Source organism: Equus przewalskii, chromosome 1 (genome assembly GCF_037783145.1).
Source record: "Equus przewalskii isolate Varuska chromosome 1, EquPr2, whole genome shotgun sequence".
Classification (NCBI taxonomy): domain Eukaryota; kingdom Metazoa; phylum Chordata; class Mammalia; order Perissodactyla; family Equidae; genus Equus; species Equus przewalskii.
Window position 1 is genome coordinate 21282376 of NC_091831.1, and position 21204 is coordinate 21303579.

Genomic DNA, 21204 nt, shown 5'->3' on the forward strand with positions numbered 1-21204 from the left:
AGACAACAGTCAGTATAGACATCACAAAGCACAGCCTCTCTCTCAGCATGCCCACTTTGGTCAGTGCATAATTAAACACTTCACAGGCATTTAAACCTCAGCTACCAAAAGAACCCCAATATGTGAGGGGGAAAAAAGTCAGACCCCATTTGCAAAGAAAAATTGCTGAACATGGACCTCACTGAATAACAATAATTCTCCTCTAGTTCAACTTACTGTTCACGTCACAAACTCTAGAAAGAACACAGAGGCACAGACCAGGCATGGAACAGAACTTTGGGCTGCAGTCTTCCCCAGCTCTTCTGACAAATACTCAACAGCAGCAGGACAAAGCATCATTATAACAGAAATAAAGGCTCTTTAGATGCTGCCTTTTTTTAATTCAATGAACCCACTCTTACACACAAAGTTCATGCCATGATGTCTCAAAATACAGTATTGCCAAATTATGCTATTAATGGGTCCAATAAATTCAGTGCAAAACACTACTTCAAGCATTTTTATGTTAAATAATTAGCACATTTGGGACAGTATCAGTATTTTTCTTAGTTTAAATAGTGTCATCCCTCAAACAATTAAAAACAATAACAATTCAGTAAACTGTTTAAGGGAAAAAAAGCTGAAGAGCAAGCTAATAGGAAAAAATTTGGCTGAGTGATAAAGCCACAGGCCCCTCCCCAAGAAGAATATTACATGTTACTAGCAGCTGGCACAAATTAACCATCTATCTTATCTATGCTTCCCCCTAAGCTGTGCACTATCAGCATTACAATATACAATCCATTACTTACAAAAAAAAATTGAAGCTGTTGTACATTTCTTAAGCCGGTTTTTGTGTGGCAATTCTGATGCAATGCTGCCCTAAAAATGAACTTTGTTTTAAACAGTGAGATATCCACACTCGGTGCGGTTAGAGCAAGGGTGGAGCCCACTCTAGGGGAAACAACACACCCAGGCAGACTTCAGAGAGAGCAAACTGCACGTTAATATTGCTACATTTTTCAGGGCCTCGGAGTCAAAATTAATTGGTTAATCCTCTTCAAAGAAACGGGGGAAAAGTTCATGTTTATAGATCAGCTTTCCTGCCATGAAATGAAATATAGACTCATTTCTTTTTTGTGAGGGAAGTAAAGATAAAATGCAAGATAGATCATGCAGATCAACCAACAGAATGTTAGGTGGAAGTGGACTACTATAGAGGAAGTCCAACCATGCCAACTTCTAAGTTTAGCAACAGCAGCTTCTACACATCTCAAGGTGTCAGCAACATTGCTCACTCTAGAACTTTACTTTGGTCTATTTGGCCAAAATAGGGGATCCAAACATGAACATAATAAACATTACCTACCCTTTCTTCCAATGTTCTAGTTCTCCTGGCAATGCAGAAACAAGAAAAGCATTTTCTTATCAACTAACTAGCAAGAGTTTGACTTCAAAAATAAGAGATTTGATTTATGGACATGCTTTGGTTGGATACTGAAATGAACAAATAAAACGGAAAATTATTTTGATGAAAATCACTAATATGCATACTGTACCTTAAATTTTACAATCACCCACTTTTTTTTTATTGAGTTAATGATAGGTTACAATCTTGTGAAATTTCAGTTGTACATTAATGTTTGTCATTTGTGTTGCAGGTGCACCACTTCACCCTTTGTGCCCACCCCCCACCCCACCTTTCCCCTGGTATCCACTAAACTGTTCTTAGTCCATAATTTTAAATTCCTCATATGAGTGGAGTCATACACAGATTATCCTTCTCTTGCTGGCTTATTTCACTTAACATAATTCCCTCAAGGTCCTTCCAAGTTATTGCAAATGGAATGATTTTGTTCTTTTTTTTACGGCTGAGTAGTATTCCATTGTATATATGTACCACATCTTCTTTATCCATTCGTCTGTTGCTGGACACTTAGGTTGCTTCCATGTCTTGGCTATTGTAAACAGTGCTGCAATAAACATTGGGATGCACAGGACTTTTAGGATTGCTGACTTCAAGCTCTTTGGATAAATACCCAGTAGCGGGATGGCTGGATCGTATGGTAGTTCTATTTTTAATTTTTTGAGGAATCTCCATACTGTTTTCCATAGTGGCTGCACCAGCTTGCATTCCCACCAGCAGTCTATGAGGGTTCCTTTTTCTCCACAACCTCTCCAACATTTGTTGCTATTAGTTTTAGATATTTTTGTCATTCTAACGGGTGTAAGGTGATATCTTAGTGTAGTTTTGATTTGCATTTCCCTGATGATCAGCGATGATGAGCATCTTTTCATGTGCCTATTGGCCATCAGTATATCTTCTTTGGAGAAATGTCTGTTTATGTCTCCAGCCCATTTTTTGATTGGGTTGTTTGATGTTTTGTTGTTGAGTTGCGAGACTTCTTTATATATTATGGATATTAAGCCTTTGTCAGATATATGACTTGCAAATATTTTTTCCCAGTTAGTGGGTTGTTTTTTTGTTTCAATCCTGTTTTCATTTGCCTGGAAGAAGCTCTTTAATCTGAAATCACCCACTTTTCCAAATAATTTAATAAGAGTTTTGATTTTTAAAAAAATTTCTGATTTCCAAACAAGATACTTGATAGGATGAATACCTACCATCTAAAAATCTTCAATAGTGTCTAAAATAATTTACCAGTTATTGAAACTGTTACCAAACCCCCGATTACTGTTCAAAGTGATTTTAATCAATAGTACTTTCTGTATATGCACATTCAGAGACACAACCAACAGTTACTTTTACTTAAACTCCTATAACTCATGAAATAAAAAACAGGTTTCTCAGTAAAACACCCAAGCATGTAAAAAATAAGCTATATAGTTATTTACATAGAATTTAAAACAAACAATTGGAAAAGGTGGGAACGACCAGGAAAATATTATTTTTAATGATACAGGTTGTCACATTACCCTCACCAACTGCTACTCCCTCACACTGGAACAACAAATCAGTCTGGAGTATTGAACATTTCAATATTTTGAGAGAGGACCACCTAGAACACCCTCTTTCAGGATCCTAGGGAGGGGCTGCTGACTGACCTAGCCTCTTGTTGGACTAATGAAGTCACTCTTGCCATATAACTTAACCCCCTCCAAAATACTCCTTTCATTGTCGAAGTGCCTGACAATTATTTTTTTCAACCATATATGTTATTATGAATCCCTTGCTCCACCCCTTGTTCTTTCCTATCTCACCCCTAAGCTGAACAACTCAAAGGTAGCAGTTGGATATGAGGTTTGAAGAATCCCATCTTGATACTTTTCAGATACGCACTGCTGGAAATGTCTGTTTTCAAGTCAAACTTCACTTTCACAGCTGCAAAGGAAATGACAAGAGAAGAAAAACACAGCCAATATATATCAGCAATTAATTCCATCCACAATTGCCCAGCTGTTTGTGCATGGAAGAATCAATCTGTTTCCTTTTGGGGCTTTCACCACTGAAAATTGATACTGCACATTCAGAGACACAAGCTGTTTGTAACATGTCAGGAATGTGCACAAGATCACACAGAGTTGAAGAGACAAAATGAAATCCAGATCTAGTTTTCTTGGGATTTGCCAGTATTATTTCATAGCTTAAAAAAAAAAACAAAACATAAAAACATCCCAATCACAGAGAGAGCAAAATGCACGAAAAAATATTATCCCCTCTCAATATCATCCTTCCAATAAAGAGGAAAATTTGCCGATGACATCAGATTTAGTATCAAGAATAGACACTGATTTACTGGCATAGACAAGGTGTGACATTCTTAGAAATCCACATGCCCCCAGTACGTTAAATCCAGCCAATAATTTTTGGACTAAACAGCTGCCTGCCCAATGTGTAGTAAGACCCCTATAAAAAAATCCTTATAAATGTGAAAGCTGTTGGTTCCCAACAGCTTTCACCACAGTCATGCAGAAAAGCAAGTATTTCTTGGTTAGTTCAGACATTATCTGGCACTCATATACACCTGCCTGTCTCAGGGATTTACGTAAATTTACAGATCCAATCTTCTAGGATAACTCTCAAGCAATCAAATTTCTTCTTCCCTCTCCCCATCAGTTTTGTGGATTTTAAATAAAAATACTCTCTACTGCGTGTCAGATCTTAACAACTATAGTATGGGCTCATGTGCAATTCAAGAAGTATTCTATACCCCTCTCTCCCTGCCTGCCAACTCCAATTTTATTTCAAATATTTGTTTCATTTAAATCTTATAAAATGCCATTTTGTTATATTCTATTTTCAAACATGCAGTACGTAAAATAACTTGTGCTGTCAGTACGTAAAATGACTTGTGATTAATTATTGTTATGAATGTTAGAGAAAAGAGAAAGATGACATATTTAGAACAAAATAATTCAAAACATATTTTAGCTATCCTTACTGATTTTTTATATGAAACTAGGTATTTCCATAATTGAATTCATGGTTCTAAGGACCTCCCCATTCCCCTTCTGTTGCATAACAGTTCATGTACTCCTAATGCCCATACATTCTCAAATGTAACTTGGATGGGAACCTCATTTTGGGCACCAATAGGGGCTGCAGCTTAATCAACAAAGAGAAGATAAGCTCTCTGCTCCAGATACAAGAGCAACATTCCATAAGCTTCAGAATGAAGATGCTCTCAAGTGCCAGAACTCAAACCAGCACAATGAGAAGTTGTTTCTAACTAAAGTGCTGTGAAAGCACGAAGTGTGATTTGTTAAAGAAATACAAGGCATCTCAAACATGTGGTAGACTGAAAACAAAGCACAGAAGCAAAAAAAAAAAAAAAAAAAGCTTTTTCCTTAACAAACATCATCTGATCAAGGATATATTGGGGGGAGGTGGAAAGGAAAAGTTTAATCTTTGGCTGATAGTGACACTAACTTCTAGAAATATGGTATAAGTATTAGTGAGTGACTCAAATCATCATAGGGATGAGCTTTGCTTGGCAAGCTTCAGCTTTGTGGGACATTCAGACTACCTTGAAATGTCTAAGGGCAGGAACCTCCACACCTATAAGGTTGACTAAGGAAAGAAAAGGTTTTTCTGAGTTATTTAAATAAAGCCACTTAAACTCACGATAGTCTAACTAGAGCCTGGGGTGGCATTAACAGAGACACTTCCAGTGAGGAGGTTGTTGATATAAAATTGTTGAGTCATTTTAAAAGTGATTTTTTGGGGCCGGCCCAGTGGCACAGTGGTTAAGTTCACACGTTCTGCTTCTCGGTGGCCCGGGGTTCGCTGGTTCAGATCCTGGGTGCGGACATGGCACCACTTGGCAAAAGCCATGCTGTGGTAGGCGTCCCACATATAAAGTAGACGAAGATGGGCACGGATGTTAGCTCAGGACCAGTCTTCCTCAGCAAAAAGAGGATTGGCAGTAGGTAGCTCAGAACTAACCTTCCTCAAAAAAAAAAAGTGATTTTTTTCCCTCCAACAATTTATAATATTTTAACATTGATATTTACATGTATTTGTTATTTTATTATTAAGAATTTCAAATATACAGCAAATCTGAAAGAACATACAAGGAGTACCTAGATTCTACCATTAACATTGTACTATACATTTTATCACATCTCTTCATCTACCCATTCCTCTATCCATTAATCTTATTTTTAGTGCATTTTAAAGTAAATTACAGACATCAGTATACTTCCCCTAAATACTTCAGCATGCATATCATTATCTAGAGTTCAATATTTGCTTATGGCTTTTTCCTTTCAATGTAAAAGTTGCATACAATGAAATGCAGAAATTAAGTGTACACTTGTATAACCCAAACTCCAATTAAGAGATAGAACATTACCTTCACCCCAGAAAGTTTTGTCATGCCTTTTACCACACAATCCCCTCTCCCACTTCCCCGGGGGCAATCACTATTTTGATTTTAAAAGTAATTTTAAACAACTCCAAATAGTCATGCCTTTGAAACCTGTGCATTAGAACATTCTCCTGTATATTTTAAATCATCTCTAGATTACTTAAAATACCTAATACAATGTAAATGCTATGTAAACAGTTATACTGTATTGTTAGCGAATAATGACAAGAAAAAATCTGTACGTGTGCACTACAGATGCAACCATCATGGGCCTTTCAATCCGTGGTTGGTTGAGTCTGTGAACGTGGAGCCCACAGACAAGGAGGGCCAACTGTAATTTATTGACTGGGCTCTTAGGCAGCAGCTCCATACCTCATTTTAGGATGAAGAGAACAGAAGCTTTGGAGACAATGCTGCCTCAGAGGAAGTTCTCTGCCACTTATCAGCTACGCATCTTAAACAAGTTTCTTGGTTTTGGTTTTTTAAATTCCTTTGAGTCTCAGTTTTCTCATCTGTAAAACAAGGAAAATCTTAACTCATAAACATACAGATTAAAAGACGTTTGACTCTGTAGCGACTACTGCTACCTTAAACGGTAGTACCTCCTTATCTGTGGTTTTTCTTCCTGCGGTTTCAGTCACCCACGATCGACCAGTCTGAAAATATTAAATGCAAAATTCCAGAAATAAACATTCATAAGTTTTCAATTGCATGCCTTTCTGAGTAGTGTGATGAAATCTCATGCCTTCCTGCTTCATCCCACCCAGGATGTGTGTCATCTCTTTCTTTGTCCAGCATATCCACACTGTATATGCCACCAGCCTGTTAGTCACTTAGTAGCCATCTTGGTTATCAGACTGACTGTTGAGGTATCACAGAGCTTGCGTTCAATAATGGCCCAGAGCATAAAAGGAGTGATGCTGGCAATTTGGATATACCAAAAAAAAGAGAGAGAGAGAGAAGCCGTAAAGTGCTTCCTTTAAGTGAAAAGATTCTTAACTTAATAAGGAAAGAAAACAAATCGTATGCCAAGGTTGTTAAGATCTATGGTAACTTTTTTTTTTTTTTTGAGGAAGATTAGCCCTCAGCTAACTACTGCCAGTCCTCCTCTTTTTGCTGAGGAAGCCTGGCCCTGAGCTAACATCCATGCCCACCTTCCTCTACTTTATATGTGGGATGCCTACCATAGCATGGCGTGCCAAGCGGTGCCATGATTGCACCCGGGATCCGAACCGGCGAACCCTGGGCCGCTGAGAAGCGGAACATGCGAACTTAACCGCTGCGCCACCAGGCCGGTCCCTATGGTAACTTTTACTACAGCATAATGTTATAATTGTTCTATTTTATTATTATTGTTGTTAACCTCTTACTCTGCCTAATTTATAAATTAAATTTTATCATAGGTGTATATGTATAGGAGAAAGCACAGTATATATAAAGGTTTGGTACTATCCTTGTTTCAGGCATCCACTGGGGGTCTTGAATGTATGCCCCGGATAAGGGGGGACTACCGTATACTGATTATCTTTATCTGTCTTTGTATAAACAACTCCTTTTACCTAGCACGATCTTCATTTTTTCACCAAGTGAGAATCCAAAGTCCAGTTAAAATTTAATCTACTTTCCTCATCTACTCAGAACAAATTTAAAGCTCCTTCATCTGTGTTTCCATAATGCTTTAAATAATAGCGTTACAGAACTCCTCATACCAGCTGGCTGCTTCCATGGGTTTCCCCCGGAAGCAGTTGATCAGTTATGATCAAAGTAGCAAAAAAATAAATAAATAAGTCTGAACACTCACCAAAAAGGAAAGCAAACTGCTAGACAAATGGGGAGCAGGGAGATGATCATAGGGCATACTAAAATGCATGAAATATTAAACTGAGATTAAAAGCCAACTGTGTGCAAACTTTTGTGTCCTCAGAGAAGTGACTGCTGCTAAGCAGTTAGTGCACTGCTGGAATACTTCACGCTGCTCTGTGCTTTACATACTTGTCCCATGTACCACCTTTCAACAACCCTATCAGGCAGTACTATTACACCCCTTTTATGGATGAGAATACCGAGACTCAAAGAGGTTAAGCAAAGAAGGTCACACAACTAGTGGCAATGAAGATAAAAAGTAGAGGTGATTTTTCATCACAAGCGATTTTCATAATAGGCTAATTTCACACACAGTGTGCGGAGGCTCTGGATTAAAGAAAACCCAGATAGTTGTGCAGCAACCAAATAGTACAAGAGATTTAGCTGAGGGAGCAAAACTCAAGAGGAAAGAAAAGGCCTGGACAAAAAAGAAACCAAAGCTGAGGCGGCAAGCTGTGTGTGAGTTCTAGGTAGGAGTTATCTTCATGAAACAGTCTGCCACCCTGGAGTCATGAAACCTAAGTCAGAGGTGGCCCTAGAACCGTACGAGTGCAAGATAGCCCTTACTCTCCCATGGCTTCCACTCCCCCAAATTAATTCTTCTCAGAAGTAATAATATAAAATTTATAACTCCTTGATAAAAATGCTGACCATGGTGTTCATGCTTCAGAAGATAATGAGAGCCTCACCAAGTTGGTGAAATGCAACTCTCGTCTGCGGGCATCTCTGGCTACAGTCTGTAATTTCCCATTTAGGAATATCCTAGTTTTGCCTCCCTAGCAAGGATGAATTTGTGAAGGAGACTCCTAGAAGCCTCCACCTTGAAGTTTAAAGCCTCAAGTTCCACAGCCCTCTGGCTTATCTCCAACAAAGCACTCATTACACAGACTCACTGTTGTCTGTTCACTGGTACAGCTCTCACACGTGCTGTGAGCAAGTGGAGGGCCGAGACCCTCAGGACCTAGCACAGGGCAAGTTCAAAAAATATTATGAATGGTAAATGAATAATGCCCTTTGCCTACTTAATATTTGATAGACAGTTATTTGTTAAAACAGGTAATACAGGATTTAAAGAGGAAGCAACTATAGAAAAGGCAAGGTTAAGGATAAATGAAATATGGTTAATCTTCAAAATGGGTTTTTTTATGGATAAAAAAAATATACAACATAACCTACAATGATTGGTGAGTTAAGCCTAATGAAGCTGAGACTGAAATTCAGTAAATCATTAGGTCTAAAGATTAGGCATGATCCCCATTTAAAACAAAAATTAACCAAACTAGTAAGCTTGCCTGTATCTGAAGGTTGCCAACCTGAAGTGGAAAAACAATATGAGGTTTTGACTCTACCATGGCATAATGCTTCCAAAAACAACACATTTTATTAACCATCTCTTAGAGGAAGACAAAGACTACGTGGAAAAAAACCTGTGCAGAATAAAAAGTGAAGAGTAAATACATACGTGCTATTAAAAAACCTGCATTCACAGATAATCTCTGCTTTGGGGAAAAGCCCCCAAACAGAACAGAAAACAAGTAAAACTAAAATGTGTTATGTCCACACAACATATGAAATGTTCATGACACATGCAATTTCTTGTTAAAAACATTACTTTTGCTTTGATCTGCTCCATCTAAGGGTATGGAATTATGCAGACGTTTTAAAATTTTTGCTTTTTCAAAACATGAGACAAAATATCTTTAGTTGGAAAAATATCTTTCACATTTTGGGGCTGGCCCAGCGGCACAGTGGTTAAGTTCGCACGTTCCTCTTCGGCGGCCTGGGGTTTGCCAGTTCGGATCCCTGGTGCGGACATGGCACCGCTTGGCCAGTCATGCTGTCGTAGGCGTCCCACATATAAAGTAGAGGAAGATGGGCACGGATGTTATCTCAGGGCCAATCTTCCTCAGCAAAAAGAGGAGGATTGGTGGCAGATGTTAGCTCAGAGCTAATCTTCCTCAAAAAAAAAAAAAGAAAAAACTATCTTTCATGTTTCAAATAATTCACTCATTAAAAAAAGCCATACCAAAATTTTTTTATCTTGGGAAATTTAAGTATTCTCATCCAAAAAAAATTCAAGTACTTGGCTTTGAACACTGCTATACGATAGGTGGCCAAGCTGACAAATCACATAACTTACAGGACTAACAATCTTACTTCTCCAAGATCAAGCTCTAGAACACGTGCTGCCTATCCATGACAAGAACCACATCTCATCTTCTAAAACTAAAGCTTCAAGTCCCCCAATACCATCATAAGCTCTTTCTAAGACAGGGCTAGAGACATGTTTAGAAATTTTCTCCCCATCTTCACTTTCATTCCTCAACCCCTCCAGTTCTGCCTGCCCTTGGTGAAAGTCTCTTGGGATGGTTGGTAGATTTACCACCTTAGACAAACTGGTAGCATGACAGGAGGTTTAATTAAAACAAAAACAAAACTGGCCTATATAACACATCTCTTCTTGGCATTTTAGAGGCATTTTGGTTTACCGCATCATACTTTCTGCCTCCAAGTAGTACTAAAGTTGGAGAAAATCAACTTATTCTGTGCTAAACTTATAGCTATACTGATTTTAATCTACTCTTTTAGATTTTAAAATTTTACCTTTAAATTCTAAGTTAGCAAGCCAATTCATTAACAAATCTTTCTACTTTCTGCTTAAATTCATTCATTCTTTTCACAACAATTCATTCAACACCTATTATGTGCTACAATTGAGGAGGGAGGATGGTGGAAACTGCAAGAAATGAATGAGACATTTATCCCTGGTTCTGAAATTCTAGCAACTTAGTGGGTTGGGGGAGGAAGAAGGGAGAGACAGATTCTTAAACAACTATACAGCACTGTATTATTGTGTTATAATAGATATTACAGACTTAGAGAAAGGATCCAATTTGAAAAGTTCCTGGAAAGTTGCATTGGAGATTCGTCTTAAAAGGATAAACAGGTATTGGGGGGGAGGAGGGGGCGGGTATCTGTACAACCCTGGCAGAAAGATATGCAAAGACAACATACTTCTTAATAAACCTGTACTTTAACACCTGGCTTTACTTTAAACAAAAGTATCACAGATAGGAACTAATACAAAAGGGAAATCAAAATTGTCACTAGTTAACGGTTTACAGTGATTTGTATAATTTAAGCTGCAGGAACCCTACAATCTACTAGCAAACCACAGTTTTGTGTCATGTGCTTTTGCTTTCACCCTAATCTTTTGACTTGCATGCTAAGAAAAGAAACTCAAAAGCCATTTATATCCCTTCTTAGAACAATGCTTGTTCTTACACTGCTCTAACCAATGACTTAGAAATAATTAAGACTAATTATCTTGAAGCCAGTCAAACTGTAATCTGCCATCACATCATCATGGAAGGAGGCATTAAGAACATTCTAGGTTAATACCAAGGTCAATAAAGACATGGTCAACCTGGCACAGGTGTACCATACCCTATGGGCTCAAATCTTTAAAAGTATCAAGCATAAGCATGGTAGATTTAATGGGAGGGACTGGGAAGAAACAAGAAACTGATCACAAGCATTGTGTTTGTAAGGCACTTAAACTCTCAAATTCACTGCTCCAGAAAGATATTGATACACATGAGAAAGGATACTCTTATGGACTGGAAAACTGGACTAATCTGACAAAAGGTGAAAGGGATGCCATGTTAAATTGCTGCAAATAGATCATCCATTTTGGTCAGGTTACTACTGATGTGAAAATGCCATAAGGTTAATGTTTAAGATATGTTTCCACATCAAAGTACACGTAAACAACAAATCTCTCATTTTTATGACGAACAATATGAAGATCATTTACAAACACATTAAATGACAACCTGAGTGAAAAAAACCTTCTAAAACAGAGAATTAAGGTAGGATTATTTATATTAGGTGACTTCTTTACCCTAAAGGTTCCTCGCCAGGTTCTTTTAAATAGTAATCTCCCCTGCATTTAACATCTTACATTGGGAACAGCCAACTTTTTAGAGCACATATTTTACATAAAGCAAGAGCCATCTGTACTTCATATTCATGAATTCACACCTATAATACCTAAGCTCTGACAAAAAAGAAAAAAGAAGACAAAATCTCTTGTAAAATGTTCACACTGGGAGGTTTAATCCTGGAGTAGAAATCCCTCAATGAAACATTATCTTTGGACAATGTATAAGTAACTTCCTCAGAATATTTAGGGAAAAGGAAAAAAAAAAAAACCCAAACTCGTGAGAACCGCTTCTGGGTCTTTGAGAAGGGAGGTGACTAGAGCAGTACAAAAACTGTGTGGAAGAGGAAAAGGAGGAGCTAAGGAAGCAGATGAAGAGACAAGTAAAGAGCCAAGAGTGACAGGAGATAAGAAGGATCAAGTAAATGCAGCAGCAGTGAGAGGCCGGCACACCCACAGGGAGCTTTGTGGCTTATTTCAAGGGGGTGGAACACTATGAGCAAGTGAGAACTTTGGTTTCGTTTAACTGAAAGGTTGTGCAATCCTACAAATAGGAGATGGAAAAAGAAGAGGTGCTTTTCTAATACTACAGAAAAAGTTAGGATGCAATAAATGGCTATCACTTTAAAAAATATATTAAAAAAGAGAAGTAATACCTTATATATGAAAATGAAAAATTGAGGGCTTTAAAGAAAAGCAATATAAAGTCCATGTAAACCAGAGCTGCATTATTTATTGACTGTGATGATAAAAGCTTTTTATCCTACAGACTATGCCATCCTTCTAACAACAAAATCCCCATAAAGCATACTGACAAGAATTTTGGGGTGTGTGGATCAGTGAAAAGTTTTTCTTCACTCCAACTTTCAATTTGGCAGCTTACAGAAACAATTCTCAATGGCTGAGTTTTTAAAACTTACTCCAAGATAAGCAGGACTGTGACTCCTGTGGGCTATTTCCAAGTTGCCAAGTTATTAATCTAAAACAGCTCATAACCCCTTTAAACCGATTCCTGCTGGTCCAATATAATAAATGATGTGATGTTTTAAATAAAAAGGGGAGCGTGAGGGGAGAAAGAAGATCCAAACTAGTACCTTTGGAGCTGCTTTTAAGTTAAAAAAAAAACCAAAAACTGGAAGTGGGAAGCAATAAGATAATATACATTTACTAGTATATTTTTCAAACACGTGGCTGGAAACTACACAAAGGATTTTGGAAAGGCCTTCTGCCAGGAGCAAATTACTTTCTTCAAGCTCAAGCTTAACAGTCATTACCTTTGCTACACCTCCAGAAATGAAAGCCGAAAAAAAACCCAAGAGGTATTTCAACCTTTTTGCAGATGATTTACAACATTAATCAAATCTGTTCATTCTTCTAAGCGTTCATTAATGCCTTCCTACAGGAACTGGATAAAGGATGTTGCACATTCAACAAGTGTTTCCCTTTGCCATGACACACAAGTCAAGATGTACTTGATAAACCAGTAAGCATTCAGTGCGCCTATGATGTGGATCAAGGCTGCCTCAGGGAGAGAAGCCCAAGGCATCCTGGCCTACATGCCGATCTATATGACTCAATTCATATCTAAAGTTATATGACTACACAATAACCAGACCCCATCTGCACTGATACCATTTTAATGACTTTTTACATCATCTTTCCTTTGTCTAGTAAAAATAAATCATGTACCCATGCTTTAAAAATTTAGCCCCAATCAACATATTGCAGCCCTTCACTGCCCAGGGGTCCTGTCCCCACGCTATTATCTGAATAAAGGAGCACTACTATCAGACCTTGAGTCCAAGAAATCTTTCTTTCGACTCCTTGGCTTGTCGAGCCCGGAGCACCTAGACCAGTGTTTTAGTACAGTCAAAAGAGAGCAACCAGCTGCAGCTTTAGCATTTTGGCTCACCGGTTTAAAAACAAAAACTTGTAGCTAGGGCTCAAAGAGGAATCTAAACAGGCATACCTCTTTCAATATAAAGTCATCATATAGATCATATCATTATGAAGAAATAGTCATGGAAATACTCTTATTTCAGTAACTTCCAAAAAACAAAAACACCCTAGGCATTTAATTATATCACAAAACAACATGAACAGCTTAAAACTTATGAAAAAATTCCTAATCATAGTCATAGTCAAATACTGAGTAGGATCAGAAGTAAAAAAACATTGCCTGGTCTTCTGTAAATAATGAGCTCAATGTTGTGGAAATAAAATTGTTAAGTAAGAAACCCGGTTTTCTTCAAATCACAAGTTACGGGGGTAGACAGAGAGTTCTTTCTACAAGGTAGGGAGTTGTTATAGACCCCAAACACACACGCATAAAGCCAAAATCTTGAAAGATAATACCCTCAGTTAAAAGGTAGATAAAAAAAATCTGTCCACCAACAAAGGGAATGAAAAATAAATAAATAACACCAAAAACCTTATATATCTTCCAGAATGCTGAGTGGGAAAAGAAAGTCTACCTTGAGAATCTGTAACAGTAGGCTACCCTCCCAAGAATTTAGGATTTGAATTTATACACCAGGGTGGTCCAGAAAAACGCAAGCCAAGAGAGTAACATAAGGTGGTCTTAGGTTGGTAGCACTCCCAGACACCTGGCAAAAAAGAAACATACATCCTGTCTGTAGAAAGGTGCTCTCAAAGCAGACTGCCTAAGGATTCCCACAAATAAAATCCTGCCAAGTTCAAAATTCAGAATTACAAAGCACACGAGCAAACAAACCACATTAAACAAAAGTCGGGAGAAACAACAGAGAGTAGAATTTGACACCTCCCCCTAAGAACTGCAGACAATGGAATACTGAGAAATAGAATATAAAATAAGTATTTTTACAATGTTCAAGATCCTTAAAGATAGAATTGGAAGCATGAGAAACAAGATGTTATGAAGAAAGACCAATAAATTTGAAAAACTACTCAATACAATAGTTGAAAAAACTTAACGAATGAATTAAACAGTAGACTGGACCCAGTGGAAAGAGAATAAATTGGAATATAGATTTGAAGAAACTAGCCAGAATGAAACAGAGAGAGAGAAAGAAATGCAACACGTAAGAGAGGCTAAGAGACATGGAAAGTAAAGAAGTCTAACATACTCCAGTTCCTAAAGAGGAAATAGAAGGAATGGGGGAGAGGGCATATTTGAGGCCATCGTGACTAGAAATTTTCCAGAGCTGTCCAATTCTTTATAGGTGATTCGTCTCTGACAATTAGATTTGCAGTAGACATCAAAACAAAAAATAAAAGTCATAAGACATATGACTTTTTTCAAAGTGCAGTTATCTTCAAACTGTCAGCTTAGAATTGTATATCAAACAAAACTATCTTTCAAGAGTAAGTAAAATAAAACATGTCTCACTAAAAAGTTCTACAAACTCATTAAAGGAACATTCAAAGGATGAAATTCAGAAAGAAATTAAAACTGGAAGGAAGAATTGAGACAGAAGAGTGAGTTAAGAAAGTGGTAAACAAGTGAGTAATTTTTAAAACACTAAATGAAACAATAATAGCAATAACAATTGTAGGGGGTGTAAAACAAGGCGGAACTAAAATCCTGGTCAATAATATAAGATGGGAATAGAAAATAAGTTACAGTGTTTTAAGATCCTTGCATTGTTCAGAAGAGAGTGAGCTATTAACTTTAGACTGATAAAACTTTAATCCGATAAAAGATATCCAGAATATATTTTTATTTTCATTTTTTGTGGAAGATTAGCCCTGAGCTAACATCCACCAATCCCCCTCTTTATTTTTTCTCCCCCTGAGGAAGATTGGCCCTGAGCTAACATCCGTGCCCATCTTCCTCTACTTTTTATATGTGGGATGCCTGCTACAGCGTGGCTTGACAAGCGGTATGTAGGTCCACACCCAGGATCCAAACCAGCAAACCCCAGGCCACCAAAGAGGAACGTGCGAACTTAACTGCTGCACCACCAGGCCAGGCCCTAGAATATATTTTTAAAAGGACCCCAAACAATTTTTTAAAAAGTCACTTAATTTTGCCTATTAGTAAAAGATCTGAACAGGCACTTCACAAAAGGGAATATCCAAACGACCAATAAATACATGAAGCAGTGCCCATCACCATCAGTCATCAGGGGAATACAAATTAAAACCACACTGAGATACTGCTATCTACCCACCAGTATAGTTAAAACGAAAACAAAAACAAAAAACTGTTAATATCAAGTTTTGGCAAGGACGTGGAACATCTGGAACTCTTAAACACTATGAGTCCTGGTGTCAATTAGTACAAATATTTTGGAAAACTGTTTGGCATTATCTACAAAAGCTGGACACACACGTGCCCTGTAATCTAGCTACTCCTCTCCCAGGAATACACCCAACAGAAAGACATACATACGAACACCAAAAACATACACAAAGATGTTCATGGAAGAATTCTTTTCAATAGCCTCAAACCAGAAATAATCTGAATGTCCATCAACAAAATGGACAGATTATTGTATGTTCATAAAATGGAATACACACAATAAATGAGAATGAACTATTGCAGATGAAACAACATGGATGAATTTCACAGAAAAAATGTTAAGCAAAAGAAGCCAGATAGAGAATAGTAGGTATTGAACGATTCCATTTATAAAAAACTCAGAAGCAGGCAACACTAACCTATGATGTGTCAGGATTGTGGCTACCTTGTGGGGAGGCAGCAATGCCTGAGAAGACGCATCAGGGTGTTTCCCGCGTTCCACTTCATGATCTAGGTGGGGCTACACAGAGTGTTCACTTGGTACATATTTATCAAGCTGTACCTTATGATTTGCACACTCTTCTATAGGTATGTTTATTTCTATAGGTACGTATATTTAAAGGTTTATCTAAAAACATTAAAATTAAGATAATTTAATATAGAGAGAAAAGCTTCCCCTCTTTCTGTAGCAAGAGCTTATAACTTGATGCCATCTTTTCTGTTGGTTAGATTAGCTCTCCAGAAACAGTCTTAAATCCTCTTTCTCACAAAACCAAAGTATTTTCCTAATCTAAACTCTTATAAAAAGTAATTCAAGCTCTCTTACATGTTAAATTGTATATTTCCTATAAAAATAAGAACAAAGTAATCCATATAATTTTAGTTACTCAGCATGGAGGGATAATAAATTAAGAAAATTCATGTCTGAAATCAGCATACTACATACACCACTTCTCCACATTAACAATACAAGGAATGGATTGCAATGTACAGTACAATGTGAAATTCTCACAATGTTCAATCATTGTGGCCAACAGCAATATTATAGTATTATTACATTCCATTGTTTGAATGTATTCAACAGCTTCTCCCATCTTCAGAACCTGATACCAGTTTTCAGTGATTAGAAACATTCCTAACATGTTCACAAAACATTTAAATATAAATTAGGCCTCATAGTCATTAAAAAAGTTAAGACATTGTTCAAAACTAAATAATTATGTAAAATGAAAACAAAAAACTGCATGTAATCACTAATGCACAGCAAATAATCAGGAATTCTTTTTTTTCTTTTATCACATTCTCTCTGCTGGGTTAAGATCCTGAAATCTCTGTTCAAAACCAACACATTTCAGTGTTATACAACCTTGCCCTGTCATAAGATAATTTTCCGGATTTTTACTGTACAGAAACTTTACATTCATGTTATCCTACTTTTGCCTAACACTGTTTTAGCTCACAGTACAAGAATCTGATGGTGTGATATAGAAATCTATCTGTTGGGAGAATGCTACTTTCTGATGTTACTGAAGAGCAAAGTCTTGGGGGGAGGATTCCTAGAAAAAACAAAAGGAAGATTTAGTCTTATTTGCTAACTTACTAAAATTGCTTATCACTTTGAAAATTTTTGTGGGTACACTTCATACTTTCAAATATATAAAGGATAGGTTTGTATTCTCAATAGTAAAAATCCAGGAGTAAGCAGAACTGGGTTCTACTTCAAGTTCTAACTCTGATTCTAAGTCACAGCATGATTTTGACCAAGTTACTCACTCACTCTAGGCTTTCATTTCTCCAACTGCAAATGAGGGCACTGAACTAGATGCCCTTGAAGATTTCATACAATGCTAACACTTTATGATGAGTCTACTGAAGAATGTATCTCAGACTAAAAATTTACATGGATGATTATACTATGCAGATAAAGACAACAAAGCAACACAAAAGAAAAAGCAAATAGTTAATCCTTCATTAGCCAGTCCATTTGTTATGGTAGGTCTCCATGCAAATGGATATTCCTCATTCCTCTACAAGCACCTGGATTTCACCTGCTATTTCAGCATTCACGTGAACTCTAGGAAGAGTTTACCTTGTGTGAAGTACAGTACCAATTTGCTTCACCCCTTACAAAAATACTTTTTGAAGATGCTCTTGTTCTATGTTCCCAAAGGAAGGCTTGACTCTGGTCAATCCTCTCACTTAGGCTTCCCCAAGACCAACTAGCAGTCAAAGAAAAATACAATGTGAGTGTCATTGAATAAGTCAATCCATAAGCCTCTGTCTACTACTTACACTATCAGGAGGCCATAGCATTACCTGCATCTACTTTGGCTGTAGTTTGTGGCTCTGCTGGAGGAGGCTCGCCATCTGGAACACTGTGGCTTCATCCTTCTAAATCAAACAGCTCAGCTGGCTTACCTTCTTTTCACCTTTCATATTGTATAGTGAGTCTCTGGAAATAATGGACACTAATATAGTGAGAGACACAACTGTATTTTGTCCTAGCAGAGAGTTCAGGCTCTGTGAATGTCAAATACAGCTGAAAGAACCTTAAGGGTTATATAGTCAAATTCTCTTCACTTGTGAGAATTCAGAGGTGCCTAAGGCCACTACCTAAGGTCACATAGAATACTTATCTCCTGACTTCAGGCCAGTACCCTTTCCATTCTATCAAAGCTAAAGTTGCCGCTCAGGAAAAAATGCTTACGTTGGAATCCTCTCTCCTACGGAACATGTTAATTGTCATTTCTCTGTATCATCAATGAAACATTCCACCTCAACTGAGATGAGATACTGAAAAACATTTCCAAGCTATCTGTCCAATGTCAAGAAATGAATTTGAGCTGATATGAGCAACCTACTAGTATATTAGACTTAAACAGACATCCGAGTATAAAATCCCCAGGAAAGAAGGAGCTCGGGTAATTAATATTGTTCCAGTGGCAGTTAAAGATGTTTAGGATGGTAAGATGAAAGCAACAACACCCTGAGGTTGTTCTAAAGCTTTGAGAGAGAATAAAATGCTAGAACAGTTCGACTACAGAGCACATATTTGTTTCTTTGTAAAGGAACTGTGTGGTTTATAAAAGAAACAGAACTGCTTCAATTATAGCACTAGTTTAAAACGTCCAAATGTTCTTGGGACCTTCTTTTAAAAATTTATTCAGAGGGGGTTTCTCCTTGTCATTCAGTTTTTGCAGCCCACATACCCGACATTTAATTCACTCTCTGCCTATAACCTGTATTTAACCATTGTTCATATTCTCATCTGGGCAAATAGCCAACATCTTGCTCCATGAAACACTGAAATAAACTTTAATATATTAGGAAATTAGGAAAATTAAATGAACAAGAGGAAAAGCAAATACATTTTCACACAAAGTATAGGATACAGCTGTGATCTGTCAAGCTTACAGGACTATCTCCTCAGCTAACAGCAAAGTTACAGGACTATCCTTAACCGAACAGGAAGTAACTATCTAAAAAATATAAATGTTCCCAAGCCCCAATTTTATTCCCTTCACTTCACATTTCCAGCACAAACTAACCCTTTGACCAGGCCTTTATAATACACCCATATTCAAAGAGCCTTGAAGTGTCAGTAAGCCTATGGATGACAAGTATTTTTGAGAGTCCAGAGAATAACCTTTAATCTTAATGTCCCCAAATAAAAAACCTGTGTTGGTTGTACTCTTCAGAAGAAACAGGTTGTAGCAAGAATGACAAAACCAGCCTTGGCTCTTAAGGAATTCATACTTGTATGGATGATCTTTAGTTTCCCATTTCTGAAAGTTGTTTCCATGGCACCAAAATGTAACTAAAAAAATAGAATTTCCTTTTATATACTTTGCAGGATAGTATGTGAGCTCACAACCAAGCCACCTAACCCAGGCCCAAGGCAATGGAGGTAGAAAGGGAGCATTTCATAATGGAGCTAATATGTGACTTAGAAATGATTTATAAATTATAACTTAAAAGGATAAGAGCCAAGCAAAAAGCAGAGAGTGTTCTAAGCACTAGGAGCACCATGAGCAAAAGCAATGGTATATTTGGGACCAATGATAATTTAACAGTAGTGTGGCAGATCCTTCCTATAGCTGCACTTTAGAATGGGTTTTTGATACTGAAGCTTGACACTTAGACACTGATTAGAGGTGCTCAGGTGAATCAACAGCTTCCAAAGGGTAGTTCTACATACATAAATAAGAGAGGCTCAAAACAAAGAAAATAGTGATATGCTCAAATGGGTGTGTTTAGAGAAGAGAGGAAGTGGTGAGCATTCTAACCAAGAAAACACTATAGAATTACTTTCACAATAGTACCCTTTCAATCTCTCGATTTTCCTAGCTTACCTTTTAAATCAATCGAAGGAAAGCACAGCAGTGTTGCCACAGTCCTCACAAAGTACTATCACCATGGGTCTGATACACAAAAACAGAGCTAACTCTCAAACAGAAAGTCACCATCTTGTCAATATACATTAGAAATGAAAAGATCAGCTGTACGGAAAAAGCAATAAAAGGACACATGGAAGAGAGAGAAACAACTCTTTCCGAGATTTTGCCCTCTCCCACAGCAGGCTCCACAATTTATGAACAGCTGGGAAATTTCCTTTTCACAGGAAAAGGATGACTTCTTAGTTCACATGAGTGGAAATGACAAAAACTGACTGCATCACACAGAAAAAAGGTGTTTCCTGAAGGAAGGAGACAGAGCACTGCCTTTATTTAAAACACACACACACCGCCGCCCCCCCCCATACAAAGGAAAAAGCAAAGTCCATGCATACAGCAAGCAGAAAAATCTTTTTCAAGACAGAAGAGAAAATAACTAAGTCAAGGAAATGTTTCATGGTAGGAATTAGCCTCAGTGGGATAATCATTCTGTCCCAGTGGGTTATCTCAAGTGAAGATACACTTAAGGGGAATGATAAGAACATATTTGCACTTTATATTCTTGAAAGGATTTTTATCGATATATATTTTTCATGAATATCTAGTTTCAGTTTTTCTTCCACATACACCCAAAAAGGATCCATGTCTCATCACTAACTTATCACTAGTTCTTATAGTCTAGATTATTTCAAAGAATTGATGCTTGAATGGTTTATTCTTTAAATAAACTATATTGACTCTTAACAAGCACATTCGTTCATTCAACAAAAAGTATTCTCTGAGTGTCTACCATGTACTAGATACCAGTTTACATGTTGGGGACATAGTAGAGAACAAGCTTCCTGTCCTGAAGGAGCTTACATTATTCACAATTGCAAAGGATATATTTTAAAAACAGCTTTGCCTAGTTTTGTTTTACTGACGAGAGTAGTGGTTTTCAAACTTTACTGCAAAACAGAATCATATTAG

The 21204-nt window shown here is 37.3% G+C and overlaps 1 protein-coding gene across 48 annotated transcripts in view; it reads right to left on the reverse strand.

Annotated features, from left to right (window-relative positions):
• Positions 1-21204, reverse strand: part of ADD3 (adducin 3) — a 185873-nt gene that overhangs the window by 63505 nt on the left and 101164 nt on the right. For 10 of the 48 annotated variants that reach the window (XM_070633365.1, XM_070633164.1, XM_070633401.1 and 7 more), the window contains one exon: positions 6183-6322. The exons of 25 other annotated variants lie outside the window; for them this stretch is intronic. The gene's annotated coding sequence lies outside the window, so the exon portion shown is untranslated. Of the gene's footprint in view, positions 1-791; positions 931-3280; positions 3323-6182; positions 6323-18157; positions 18294-21204 lie in introns of those variants that run through there. 13 more of the 48 variants (XM_070633383.1, XM_070633183.1, XM_070633236.1 and 10 more) reach the window with 6 other exon arrangements.